Here is a 12,005-nt window from a genome sequence, read left to right on the forward strand (position 1 = left end):
CTACATAATCTAGAGAATTCGTCGGACTTCTTTATTTTATATACATTTTATACTTAAAGTTTTTCACCAAGTAACTTTGCTGATCTTCTAAAGTGCAGCTGATGCTCGGTGTGACGTTATCTAAATACTTGTTCTGCAGTATTTCAGAAGTTTTTTCTGTTTCAAAGTATTTCATTGTCTATAGTTTCCCTAAACGCCAGGGGGTTAAGAAATATTACAAAACATAAAGCTTTATTCTTATTTGCTAAACAGCTTAACACTGATTTTTGTTTTAGTCAGGAATCTCATTCAATTTCAACTGATGTGAATTTTTGGAGAACCCAGTGGGGTAATGATTTGTGGTTTTCTCACTGCACAGAAAGATCAGCTGGTGTTTTAACCATGAAACATAGGTATAATGGTGACATTTTACATACAGACACAGATCCAAAAGGGCACTTTATCTGTCAAGTTGTCAATTACAACAAGATTGTTTTGATTATCTTTAATGTATATGGGTACAATTCTAATTTAGAAAACATCTAATTATTTGCCGACATAGAGAATAGACTTAAACATTGGTTAACTAAATTTCCAAATTCCCATATCATAGTTGGAGGGGACTTTAATGTAACTTTGAATCCCCTGATTGATTATGCACTTATAATGTTGACAAAATTCCCGTCAAACTTTCTTCATTCCATAAACAAATGCTACTGGCATGGAATTTAATTTACAAGCATAACTTCACTCCTCACAGGAATATTAATTTATCTGGAATAATAGATATATTTTGTATAAAAGTAAATCTATTTTTTCTATGTTTAGTAATAATATTTTATTATTAAGTCAGTTATTCAACCAACGTGGTCAACTTTATAATTATGTTGAATTTATTCAACACTATGGAATCCCTGTTTCACCAAAGGATTTCTCAATTGTCTTTGATGCTGTCCCCTCGGGTATTATTTCACTTTTTAAAGGTTTTAAGGGAAATGGCAATCACCCCATAATGTTAGATGTAACTGAAACAACTGTTGGGAAAACTTGTTTTTCAGGGCACACTAAGGATAAAAATAAGGCAATCCGTCAACTTTTTCAACAAGACATCATAAGTACACCTTCTGCCTTATCATATTGGTCCACATTTGTTGGAGATATTTGTTGGGAAAAAGTTTGGCTATTGCCACATACGTTTTTTTTTACTAACAAAGTAAGAGAGATATCCTTTAAAATGCTTCACAGGTTTTATCCAACTAATTATTATTTGCAGAAACTTAAGAAAGACATTGATGTAAGTTGTACCTTTTGTGGGGAGCTCAGAGAAACGCTGGTACATTTATTCTGGTCTTGTCCGCACACAAAACAACTGTGGAGTAAATTGTCACGATTTATTGCTGATCATATCTATCCTCACTTTGCATTACTTTGGAAAAATGTATTGTTTGGATTCGCTGAATATGACAGGAATCTCTGCTCGCCGTTCTATTTAATTAATTCGCTTATTATTTTGACCAAATTTTATATTCACAGATCCAAATTCTTAAGCAAAAAGCCAAACTTTCCAGAGCTGACTGCATATACCAAACAATACATTTCTTCAATATCCGAATGTACAAACAAAAAAGGTGTTAAAACGTATAACCACTTTAAGCTTTACAAGATATTTATTTAACTATTTCTTTTCTTTATTTTTGTCTTTATTATTAACCTTTAGTCCCCCTGGCGTTTGTAATTGTGTGATTGTGATCAAGTTGTATACACAAAGTGTTGAGAACTTGTTGATATTGTTGTTGTATGTATACTTGTAATAAAAAAATTTAAAAAACAGTTGAAAAAGCACTGGAACAAGTTCTCAGGTGATGTAACACACCCACTGGCAGCCATATTGAAGGTGGGTAACAGCTAGCTCAGTAGCTGATGACGTTTCTAAATGTACAACTTGGCCGTCTCAACAGAATTGAATAGACATGGTTCATTTCTATACTTTTTGATTGGGAACTAATTGATTTTGTGTTTAATGTCAGCTTATTGGCTAGCTAACCAGCTGTAGTATCTGGTGAACTATCACTGTCTGATTTAACATAGAAGTAGTAGTAGCTAGTAGAAGCTAGTGTTAGTAGTGGCTAGTACTTACATATTAACATTGGCTGCTTTGCTAAAATTAGCCTACTGGCTTGATAGCTAGCTAACTGTTCAGGTTAACTGAGCTGACTCTTCTCAAGCTACAACTCAGAGTGTTTTGGAGTAGAGACTAGAGCTAAAGACAAGACAGTTTACTGTGTCACAGTAACCTACATTTGGAAACAAATCCACCTTATCACACTATTCACTTTTACTGAGAACGTTACTGAATGGATCTACAGCCACACAAGCTTTTTCCGATACCTCTCTTTTTCTAGCCTGGTTCTTGTATATGTAGACATTTGCGCACAGCCAATTCTCCAATGGACCTCCATGATGCAGCCAGACGTCATTAATATATTTTGTGACTGCAAAGCCTGGAGACATGACAATATTGTGTCTAGTGGCCTGTAAGGAAAGTGTTCCTTATATTTTGTACACTCAGTGTGTATCAGAAATACTTTTTTTGTCTTGCTCATTCCAGGAAGGAGACAGGACAGTAGGCAAAGTTGGTTTTGTGCAACTTTTACTAAAACAGTGCAGACTGGAACCAAACCATCTCAAAAACAACAACGCTTTTCTAACAAGGCACTGCAGCCATGAATTGAACCAAGTCGTTTTTTCCTGTCAAAAAATCATATGATCACCAATGGATTCTTATTTACAAAAAGAATGGCCCCAGGATAATAGAAACCAAAGGAATACCCCCCCATTCAAAAAAAAAAACAACAACATACAACCTCAGTGTCACAAAGAATGAATAAATAGATACCTAAATGGTACCAATATATATGTATATATACATATATATATATACATATATTCATCATTGACAGTTGGTGTGTGGCAGAGAGATGTTAAAGTTATTCTCAAACATTATACACTGGCCATCCATCCATCTGGTTGGTCAGTCAGTCAGTCAGTCAGTCAGTCAGTCAGTCAGTTATTCAAGGGGCAGTCTAGGGGTTGTATTCATCAAAGTGGTGCACAATAAGCTCAACCCCACTCTTTAACACCTTGTTTGACCAAATGTGAATACAGTGTAAATCTCACTGGGTCAAATTCTACTTTAGAACCTCATACAGACACTTTACACGTGACAGGTGACAGGACTTTGTTCACGTAATTCTTTGTCCTGATGTCCTTTGATAGTCGTCAAAGTTTAGCATCCAATGAAGCAAATGTCAGATTAAAGAAAAACTCCCCCTTGGGATCCTCTTCCACTGTTAGATATCATCAGTTTGTGATGTTCAGTGCATTCCAGGAGTTATTTTATGACTTAATTTTTTTTTTTGGTGCACCCACTTTCCATACTGTCAGTGGAGAAATTTGTATCTCTGCCTCTTCTATGATGGATTTCTCCGTGTACGATTTGTTACTGTTGATGTTTTACATAACTGGAAATTTTTCTGATATCAAAATCCATTGTAGCCGTGCTGGAAATATTGGGACATCATGTAAAAATACACCAAATAAGAAAATGGGCCCAGAAATGCAAGTTACATCACTAATAGCTGTTTTTTTAACAGTGTTGAAGTGTTTTAGGGGGGACTTTTCCTTAAGTAACCCAATCAAATTGTTGGATGCCTGACTTTTGATCCATTAATAGCTCCAGAGACTGTAGAATGAAATGGAAATTTGTGTGAATTGCACCTTTGTCGGGTTTTTTTCTTTTTTTGGATCATTTGTTTTCTTCCGTTTGTAACAATGCTCCAACTCTAGCATCGAAAACGTGGAGATCATGTAACAAAATTGGTCAAACCTTTGCTACAAACAACCCCTTATGATTAATATTGTCAGTTCTATACACTTACGTCCTCATCAGAAGAGCTGACTGTTTTCCTGATGACCTCCCCATAGCGTGTAAGAAAAAAGAGAAAATGTTTTCCTAGCAATTACAACCTGAAGCAAAGGATGTATGAAAGGTAGAGAGAGAGAGAGAGAGAGAGAGAGAGAGAGAGAAGGACATTTTAAGAAGTTGTTAGTGCTCAGTCCTAACATCGGACAAAATGTCAAGTTTACATATGGCTGTACAGAAAATATCCAATTCCGAGACAAGAAGTAAAGGGTTGATGGATGTGAACCCTAGAATGTCGAAGGGATTTGCTGATGTGAGCCTGATCTTTATATATACAGCGCTTATCATCATTCAGTATTACACATTCCTTTAGTTGGACCAAAACTCAGTGGCAAATGTGTTGAGACAAATTGATGCACTGCCATGCACGAACAGTAGACACACACTCCCATACACACCATTTATATCACAATTTGATCACCCCAAATCTTACGGACAAATGTAAAACGAAATACACACAGTTCCCTTAAATCATTGCGTGGCCAAAAGTTCTGTATCACATCATGAACGTTTCTAATCAGTTGACAATATCCCATTCTTGTACATTGTAACACATTTGTAACCCATGTCATGACCTTGACACGTCAAAGTTTACATATTGATGTTATGATGCGGATCTGATCTTCGGCAAACACTTCACCAGAAACAGGAGTCTGTGGGTGACTGTGGTTAAGCTCTGCTCTCTATGGATGGCACAGTCTCCACCAATGGTTCCAGAAATGTCTTACTCGTACATACAGGGGGTAGACAAAGTAACAAGAACACCTAACAATATATGACGTATGTAATAAGGAGTAGGGCCACGCTTCAGTCCTTGTCCTGCTGTCAGCCTACACCTGAACTGTCTTTAGTGGATATTGGACCTTTCTTCAAGAAGGTTCTTTGAGGGATGAAGGAGGTGGAAATCTACTTCTCATAAAGGTTCAATGATGTTTAGATCTGCTGATTGAGGAAGCCATGGAAGGAGTTTGACTTCATCCCGCTGTTCATGAAACCAGCAGTGTGTATGGAGGCATCATCTCGGAATATGGGGGACATCATGAGGGAACAATGTTTGCACCCTAGGGTGCTCCTGGTCCTGGTCTCATATTCATTATCTGACCATGCAGAGCAACCGTCAGACCTAATGACTCCCAGTAGATGGTGCTATACCATTTCAGATCCACCACCAGGTTTACTAGTTGGGTTGAAGGCTTCCTTTGTCTTTCTCCAAACGTAAAAGGCTGGAAGGTTATGCATTTTTGATAGTGAGACTGAGTCACAGAGGTGTTGGTTCAATTCTCTGGTCATTTTTGAGTCTGTAGTTGTGGTTGTTTAGTAACTATCCTAAGTGTCTGTCTGTCTCTGTCAGTGAGCTTCCTCTTAACACCACTGTTCCTCTTTGATGATGCAGTTGTCTGTTTGGCAGAATGAGATTTTCCTAGTTTTTGTGACCGATGCTCCTGCAATTCAGTCACCGACCATTCATCCTCTGTGTAACTCTGTTCATTGCCTCATGTTGCTTTGAAAACTCATATAAAAGTGGTGATTGTCAGAGCTCTTGTAAAGCTGACACATACTGCTAACTGACATTCAACTTAATATGTAGTATGTATGAAGTAACTAAATTGAGTCTTTTTTCATGTGGTGTTTCTTGTTTTGTCCACCCCCTGTATATTACAATGTTTCATTTTGTCATTTGTGCAGATTCAGGCCTGCATGTGCACCCAGCAACACTGTGATTTTATATATATTACCACATCCATCCCTCTTCATAACCATATCGTTGAAAATACTGACATGCATCCTCTCTTCTGTAAGACCTTAATCGGTGTACAGCGTAGCTTTACACCTGGCCATGACTCTTCAAGTTCATTTCTATTGGCACACTGTCTGTACAGCGCTGTTATCAGAAAAGCAACCATTGGCTGGCCACAGCTGGCACTGGATTTTGAGCAACTTCCTGGTTTCTCATGAAGAGATTTGACTCAACTGGGTTTGGCATGATTGAAAGCTCTTATAAAATGGTAAATAACATCTACCAAAGCACAAACGTTACTGGTCAACAGTGCAAAGATGGGTCTTCAATCTAAGTAAGATCAGTACATGTAAGACAAGAACCTGGTTACATGTGTGTGTGGGGGGGGGGGGGGGGGGGGGGGGGGCATCAGTGTAAAAAGGAGTAGGAATGAAACTGAAAGAGCACACAAAATTCTGCCAATTTCAACATGATCAGTAAACTGTCAGTATTTATTTTACTGCTTACTCAAAGTTGTGCTGTACAAGAGTGTTAACGAAACGTTGACAGATGTAGACCAAAGATCAGAACAGAATTGACAGGAATTATGAACCTCGGGAACGTTTTTTAGTTGTCGTTCAGAAACGCACCACTGTGCATGTCCAAGTTTGTGATATGTAAACTCATATGAATATTTCGATTTTTCCTCATTCATCTGATGCATGTTTGATTAGCATGTTTTTAGTCTGATGACTGACTTGACGGAATAACTCATCGCAGCCCACGTCGGTCAACCTGTAGAGAATACTAGTAGACAGAGGAGCTCGAATCCCCGCCTAGCATCGTCAAGTCAGACATCTTGCCCTTTGTCATCTTGGTAGACAGTGTAAACATCGCTTGGACGTGGAGAACTTGCTTCTAACTTCTCCTTCAGAGGTTGGCTTGGCCCCATTCGACCCTGCCTCTCTACCCATCCATCCTATTCTTAGATTTGACATGCTTACGCTTATCCTACGATGTATTTCGTTGCCACATTCATGACAGTGACGGTAAATAGAAATTGTCACCACTGTTTGTCCCCCTGTTCTTAATGCTGGACTAACAAACATTACAAAATAGCCACAGGAAAATTTACTCTTGCGCACACAGTGGCCTCTGTATGTTATATTACACGAGGAACTTAACACTTTGAGATAGTGTTAATGGTTTCACTGGTGTGTAAGAGTGTCAAATATGTAGAGAGTCGATTTTTCACTCTGGGGTCTGAAATGTCCACACAACCAATTCCAAAATCAGCGATCGATGCACAAATTTATCCAGGCCCAACTTTCAAGCAGTCAAATAGGCCGGTTCCACAAAACAAAAGCCTTTCGAAAAAATGTCTCTTCAATAAATAAATAAAATAAATAAGACACAAATTAATTTAAATAAATAGATAAATAAATAAATAAAAGTATGTACACTATAATGAATAAACAGATGCAGAACAACTTCCAAAAATGGCCCTTCTTGAAATAGAAAGGCAGACCGACTAAAACACATGCGTGGCCTGCCATGTCGGTGCAGCACAGTCACAGTCCTTTCCAGTATTGCCAATGATCAGCTAGAGGCAACCAGCCAAATTGTATGCACTGTGGATGCATTTGGCACAACCTAATACTGGCCAACACAGAGCCGATCCCTTTAGTTGGCGGTCGCAGATCCGAGGACACGCAAAAAAAAAACGCACATTGGCTCACTGATTGGCTGATCCATTTCCTTTTAACGTTAGATGACAGAAGCAAAAAAAAAAAAAGAAAAAACACTTAATGGCATTAAAGGTGCTATGTGTATCATTTTCAACATCAATGAATTATTACCACATTAATTTTGAGACATTGCCATAATTACCGGAAACAGACAAGACTATCAGAGATAAGATTGCCAGCCTCTACGCTGCATTTTACATTGTGAGCCACCAGGTCAGATTTGGAGGGAAATCTGCTGGATTGCTTTATGGCACAAAACAGGAAGAGGATGCTGTTCTTCCAGAGCAGAGAGTTTCTGGCAACGGTAGATGATGGAAGGAGTGAAAGGACGCTGGAAAAATCACTTCCAACATGTTGATCCTCTTCAGGGAGGGGGAGGGGGGACAGGAAGAAATTACTTTGGTGGTCCGAATGTGGTCCGAATTTGGAGAATCGCTAGAACTAACAATATCACTGTTGTGAGATAGAGGCTACCAATCGTCTCCTTTTGTTTGCGGTAATTATACCAAGGTAGCACTATTAATTGAACGAGGATATGTTGATGTTTGAAAATGATACACAGCTTTAAACAGATACCGAAGGGAATTGCACAGATGGAGTTGGACATAGTCGGGGGCAAAGGGCACTTAGACTGGTGGGGAGTGTGAATGGACTGGCTACAGCCCTACTGCCCTTGCGAGTCACTGATGGTTGGTGGGTTGCTTGTACCCTACGATGATCCCTTCACCTGCAGAGTAAACTGATGGAGGTGAACAACGACAAGTTATCTCTTATAGAGGAGCCGTATAGAAAGCTCGCTGGGTTAAAGCACAATGCATGTTTGTTTTCTGATATTCGGAGTCGCATGACAACGGTGTGAAACTGGAATGCATGGCCCGCTTCACTCAAAAATCCCCTCAAGTGTTTGTACAGGGTATCTGTAGGTTTCAGAAAGCCAAATTTAAGACTTTTTTAAGACTTTTGAATGCTACCTGGAACTGGATTCACGGACATGGACATGTATGTGGCTCAAAGTGTGATCAACTAGAAGTACAACTAATGTAATATAAAATATGAAAGTACTGACCCAGTGTTTTGTGTCTGGCACTATTGTTTTTATGTCAAGTACGGTGAAGCCAAAGGAGAATTTCCAGAAATTAATAATAAATCATCCATCTATCTGTGAAACCAACACTACTTCCAGTGATATATTTTGGTGAAACTACACAATTTACATTTATTACTTTCCCACTCTGCCACGACTAAATATCACTCAATGTAAAGAATGTCTATATCACTCTCTTATTTGTATCAAAATCAAAAACTTAATTCAAAATAAACCTGCATTACATGGTGAGAAAAATAAGACCTATTACTGTATTTCAGACATTTTAATACTTTTTAAGCCCTTCAATTTAGATAAGAATTTTTCAGACTTTTTCAAGGACCTGCATATACCCTGTTGTATGCCAATTAGCAGCAAGCTAAACCATGCATTTCAGTTTGACTTAATTCGACTGCTCTCAGGCCAGCTATCTGAAAATCACATGAGAAAGGTGGTGAGAGTTTTAACTGAAAGACCATGGCGAATAAATATGAGTTTATGGTTGAAATGCTTGTGGGAATGTGGGCCCAACAGTCATCATACAGACAGAAAGACACAAAAAAACTGCTAAGATAAGAAGAGGACAGACACAACCATCTAGTTTGAGCACCGCAGTGCATGCTGGGTAAATGGTCAGGAGGATAACGGTAGTAAATATTGGCCTTGCACTTCCCTTACTTGTTCAGAGGCGTAAGCTCAAAAGAAATCTCTGGTTCAAAGCATCAATCAATAACGCATTCTCAGCTTAGGAGTTCACACCAGCCCACTTAGTTTCAATAGGCATACCAGTGCGCGTGTGTGCGCATTTGCATTCATGTGTGTGCACACCAGGGTAAGAAATTAACTTTTTGGATTTTTTGCCTCCTTGATATGATTTTAGGGGCATTTTTTCAAAAGAAAAAACAATGAAATAATACAGTTGCATTGCATTTTTGCCAAATAAACAATACATTGTTAGCGTTAGGATTTCCAGAAGACACTCTGTCCCCAACCAGTCCATCTTCCACCCTCCATTGATGAGGTTTTTTTTTTTTACCATGTTGGTTGTTTTAGCAGTGGTTTGTGTTGGTTGGCTTGTTCTCTGATCGAAAACCAAAACACACTGGAAAGAACCGCCCAGTCATACCCTGCATCCAAGTGGTGTCGGATTTATGGTCTGAAAGAGTTTGTGCCACATCAACATGGATGATCAAGTCGGAGAAATCGGGATTGATGCAGCATGAATTGGCCGAATTTTGACGTAATCGCTCTTTCCAACATGGCCGAAAAGCCGAAAATGAACCACAAATTTAAAAAACATGGACATTCCTTGATAACTATAGTGCTACGGCATTCCATTTCCTGTGGTATTTACATTCATAATCCCCTGAAATAGCTGAAAATTGCTTGCTAGCTAGGCTATTACTAGCTCGATTGCTAGCATTACCCTAGAAGGCTGGAAATGTGTGTAAACAGTTGAGGAAACGTTGACCACAAAGCACGTGAACGCAAACTACTCAGATGGCCAAGTTGTGACGTATTCCCGACTCGGAGAAAAGTACGACCTGACATCACTTGAATGCAGGGGTAGGCTCCATTGAATCACCTACGGTGGCCCACGGGGGACAGGAATCGCAATAAAATGTAAACAGGGTGAAATGCAAAAAGGCTACTCCTTATCTGCATGTTTTAGCCCCCTCACTTTTAATTTCAAGGGCATTTTATGAACTTTGAATGGCCCTGAGCCCCCTGTTACTTTCTGACCCTGGTGCACACCCACACTGTAATGGACACTATGTTGAAGTACTGCCCTGACCATGAATACTAAAATCCCCGGCCCTCCCTTTACCTTTAAAGTAAAATGACCTCACCTGGAGGTGGGGGAGGATCACACAAAGCATCGGCAACCTCAGAACCGCACACAAGTTAAAATGCTTCAACATTAAGTGTTTCTGTCAGCATTTCAAAAATGAAGAGAAGAAATTAGGAGTTTCATTCCAAAATGAGATATCCATCGTTTGGGAAAAAACGTAAAACTCCCTCTATTAAATCATTGAAGTTATTTGTTATCCAGAGTCCAGAGAATGTAATCGGTATTTTTTGAAATATTGTTCAATGAACGTTTTTTTGTTCCTAAAATTGGATATATAGCGTTTTGGAATGAGGCCCTTCAAATATTCATATCAAACCATGAGCCACCAAAGAGGGCAGGGAGAAAAAAAAGAGTTGCTTGAGATTGATGTTAAATCATCAGCTCCTAAATGTAGAGGGCGGCACTTCCACTTTCAGCCCCACAGGCGCCCGCTTTCTATTAATCAAACCTTTCTGACAGCAAAGCAATTTGTCCTCAGCATTAAATCTTCAGTGTTAAAATTATGGGCAAAGAGTGGGGAGGGTCTCCAAAAAAAAGCCCAGTGCTTTCCGGACACGCTACTTCCCATTTTACTCACTAGTTGTTTCTGTTGCATTGCCTCAGCAAGTCATTTCCCCTTAATAATGAAAACATTCACAGTTACAGTAGGTTCTCCTCGCAATCTGAAACAATATATTATATATATAAAAAAATGAAGAAGGGAGGAAAAACAAACTGTGAGACAATGAGTGAATTAGGCGTGCAACTCCAACACAGAAAAAAAAAAGAAAAAGAAAAATCATCGTAAACGGTTCTTTTTCGCGTTTTCCTTTTTGCGTTTTTCGATTTTCGATTAAGACACAGAAATGGAAAAAAAGAGGCGGTATCCCAAAAGAGGAGGAATGTGTGGGTCCACGACACACACTTCACACACAGAGGAAGAGAGAAAGAAAGAGAATTTCCATCCGTGTCGTTTTGCTTTCCTAAACCATATCCCTTTTTCTCTCTCTCCGACTCCTTATTTTTTCCAGCTGGCACGTTGTCTCTCTCCAAACAAGAGATAGTTTACCTTTTACACCTTCTGAGAAAAAAAATAATAGCAGTTATATTACACAGAGTGATGGAAATATCAATGTTAGTACTCATGGTCTTGAGGAGTTACATTTGTTTCATTTACCATGTAGAGTATGTGTGTGAGAGTGTGTTTATTGTGTATGAGCGCATGTGTGAGTTCCACCGTATCGGCTCAAACGCAAAAAAAGTCTTCCGTTTGTTTTCCCTTTTGTCGAATTCCTCGATGCCACATCTGGATCGTGTCACTCCCTTCAGCATCCGATTCTCTCGCCGAAACCCGTGAAAGTCTTTAAAGAAGCTCCCCACCTCGACAACGAAAAAAAACAAAACCCAAACCCTTCTTTCGTTTCTGAAAAAGAAATGCAACTCGCCGTCGGACAAGACGTCGCGCCGAGCTTTGTGCCCATCCGGCGTCTTCGTCAGTTGAAGCTTGAACGCCCGTCCCATCGTCACCTTGGGTTTGGCAAGTACCATCATCTGCCTGCCTTTCTGTCCGCCTGTCTGTCTGCCTTTCGGTCAGTCTACTTCAATGGGGGGGGGGGGGGGGGGGGGACCGGATAAGGAAGAAAGGGTAGATCGTGAAATTTTCA

This window comes from Centroberyx gerrardi, chromosome 7, assembly GCF_048128805.1.
Source record: "Centroberyx gerrardi isolate f3 chromosome 7, fCenGer3.hap1.cur.20231027, whole genome shotgun sequence".
NCBI classification, from domain to species: domain Eukaryota; kingdom Metazoa; phylum Chordata; class Actinopteri; order Beryciformes; family Berycidae; genus Centroberyx; species Centroberyx gerrardi.